This window comes from Chrysochloris asiatica, unplaced genomic scaffold, assembly GCF_000296735.1.
Source record: "Chrysochloris asiatica unplaced genomic scaffold, ChrAsi1.0 scaffold00054, whole genome shotgun sequence".
NCBI classification, from domain to species: domain Eukaryota; kingdom Metazoa; phylum Chordata; class Mammalia; order Afrosoricida; family Chrysochloridae; genus Chrysochloris; species Chrysochloris asiatica.
In genome coordinates, this window is record NW_006408572.1 from 2,060,561 (window position 1) to 2,064,039 (window position 3,479).

Consider the following 3,479-nt stretch of genomic DNA (forward strand, 5'->3'; position numbering starts at 1 on the left):
CGCGGGCCTTCCCTACCGGAAATGACGCGCTCTCAGCCCCAGGGAGGCTGCCGGGAAGAGGTCCGCCGCCCGCCATTGAGAGAAGGGCAAAAGAGACCGCGTGCAAGTATTGCGCATGCGGCCTCATGGGCGTAGCCATCTGTCTCCGACAGCCGACTGCAGAAAATGGAGAGGCGGAGTCTAAGGCAGAAGAGGCGGGGCTTCTGTCACAGTGGGCAAGAGATTTGTACACAGCGGACTCGACCGCATTTAACAACAAATTGTGCAATTTGCTATGTAGTTCCTCGCCCCATTCGGTTTCAAGTTCCTGGAAGGCACAGACCTTGTAGGTAGCGACTCCAAAACAGATTTGGAGTTATAAAAGGTAGATGTCAGCAGGGATCTGGACTCTCAGTAAGTCTCCCAGAAATGTCCTTCTTTTTCTGTTAACTCCTCCAGCTTTCCCCTTGTTGTTGTTTTTGTTAAGTGCCGTCGAGTCAATCTGACCCACAGCGACTCCGTATAGGGTTTACAAGGAGCAGCTGATGAGTTTGAACCACCAAACTTGCAGTTCAAACGACTTTGCAGTCTGATGTATTAGCCCACAGCGCCACAACAGGACTCCATAGCTTCCCCCTAGGTTCGCTAAAGTTCTGTTTTCATTGACTCATTCAACAAACAGTTACTGACTCCGCCCATGCCATGCGTGTGCATAGATGATGGAGGCTGACCCCAATCCTCACTGAATTCAGACCAGTAGGCGGATCCCGGAATGACAAAGGAGTGTCAAATGCTAAAAACAGAAACCCAGAGCAGGCACCGTTGACCTGTTCGCGAAGCTTGAGCTGAATGATGAATGGCTAGTGGGGAAGGCATTGAAGGCACAGGGAACAGTGTGCCAAGCCAGAGTATGGCGTTCTCACTACTCAGACTTTCAAGTTATCTGCCCCGATTCTTCTAAAGCCTAAATTCTGTTCGTGGGTATCTCCTACTCCCACTGCTGTCAGAATCATCTCGCTTCAATATTCCTTGTTGGTGATCCTCTGTCTGGATGCTCCTAATTGCCCTCCATGCAGCTGCCAAGGGTGACCCTTCTAAAATGCCAATCTGAGTCTGTTGCTCTAGTTAAGTGCCACGGAGTCGGTTCCGACTCACAGTGGCTCTTGGATTTGAACTGCTGACCTTGAAGTTATGAGCCCAGTGCTTATCCTACAGTGCCATGCAGGGATCGTGAGGCTGTTGCTACTCTGTGTAAATCCTTTAACAGTCCTGGTGCTAAAACTTCCGGTTTAACTCAGGGCCTTCCAACCTGTTCACTCAGTTCCACCTGGTGCTGAAGATTGGCATTTCCAACCCAGATATACTGGAATCAGAATCTGCAGTTGAACAAGATCCCCAGGTGATGCTTATAGATCTGTAGATAACAAGATCATAAGGATCTTGTTCAACTGTAGATTCTGACTCAGTATATCTGGAATGGAAATACAAATTCTCAGCAAGGGGTGGAACCCAAAGAACCAGAACTTGGAAGGAAGTTGTGCTTAGCTCACTGTCTGAAGCTAGGCTACCTACAGCCTCATCGTAAAGGTTCCTGGATGAACCCTGTGTTCTTGAAATGCCTATGACTTGCTCTCTACTTTGACAGCATTGTCTCCATATTATTTCCATTACAGCTTTTGTACTGTGTCCCATGCTAAACTAAAAGCAAACCAAACTCATTGCTGACAAGTCAATTCAGACCCACAGCAATTCTATAGGACAGAAATCTTCAATAATGCACATAACCTTGTCTCCAGCAGCTGGTGAGTTCAAACCACCAGTCTTTCAGTCAGCAGTGGAGCACTTCACCACTGTGCCACAAGGGCTTCTTTCACATAGTAACAGTAACATTTATCCAGGGCTTACTACCTGCCATGTGGTATGGTGCTAAATACCTTTAAATGGATCATGATATTTAATTCTTAAAACAACCTCATAGATGAGAAGACAAATTCAGAGGTTTAGTGACTCGTCCAAAGTCATATAGGTGCTGAGTGAGGGAAGAGCTGAGATCCAAATCCCAGAACTCACTCTGCTGTGTCCTTAACAGTCCCCCAAACCCAAACTCAGTTGTTTTGAGTTCATTCTGACTCACAGCGACCCTATAGAGTTTCTGAAGCAGTAAATCTTTATGGGAGCAGAAAGTCTCATCTTTCTCTCTTGGAATGGCTGGTGAGTTTGAACTTCCGACCTTACAGTTAGCTGGGATGGGCAGAAACATCTTTATTGTTATTTTTTTTAATCAGTCCTGGGTTATGGCCTATATGTATAACACAGCTCTTCCTGACCATCCTCACATATCCCTGGCTGACTGTGGATGGCAGGGCGAGGGTGACACCTTCCCTGGTGTATGTGACTCCCTGAGACCCTGGCTTAGTCACACTATGTCAGCACCATGCACCAACAGCAGAAGTCATCCCAGTCTGAATTCTGGCCCTTTGGGAATGAAAAGCACCTGCTATTCACTTCTTCAACAAGGCTAGAGCTGTTAAGTAGGACCTGATTCAGATATTCCTTATGGGAATTGGAAGCCATGTCTCCCCACCAGCAGGGCCCATGGAAATGACTTAAGAAATATTTTAAAAGAAGGAAGGAAATCATAACTGAGTTGGAAAATAAGCAAAAGGGGTGGGAGGTTGGCCATAAGGGGAGGCCCAGTCATTCCAGAGAGCAGGAATGTAGAAATAGGAAAACAGCCTTGTGGAAAACAGTCATTAAGTGAACAAGCCTGTCCCCTCCCTCCTTTTTCTTCTCCTTCTTCTCCCCTCTCTCTCATACTTAAGGATTTACAGCTATTGTTGTGTTTTTTGTCCCCATTAAGATTTGAGACTTGTTCTATAAAAAAAGGGACCTCTTCACTTAGGAAGGGCACTGTGTGCAGTGGGAGGCGGGGCAGGGAGTTACTCGAAAGAGATTTGAAGGGGAAAGAAGGGGAAGTCGACCCTGTCCAAGAGGAAGACACCAAAGTCTTCCACTCTCTGCCCCAAGTCCTGAACATCCTTATTTTAGCAATGCAGGAAGAGCAAGGGTCAACAGCCTATTTGCTTGCTTGCCTGCTCTGTGTCCCTTAAAGTGACCACACCTGGGTAGGTTGTGTGCATGATCCAACTCCAAGATACTATGTGAGTGAACCCCCTGAAGGTGAGTTACTTATACTCACTTTCCTTTATTAAAAACAAAACATACAAAAAACAGGAAGTTTATTTGTATCAAGATGACAAAAATTGTTATTTAAAGCAACAAAAACTGAGAGCATCACCTTTTAAAGTCTGTGTGTGTGTGTGTGTGTGTGTGTGTGTGTGTAAGGGAGAGACAGAGAGAGATGTGTGAGTATGTGTGGTGGTGGTGGTTATGTGCCATGGAGCTAGTTCCGACCAATAGCGACCCTGTACAGGGTTTCCGAGGCTGTAAATCTTTACGGGAGCAGAAAGCCTCATCTTTCTCCCGCAGAACAGCTGGTA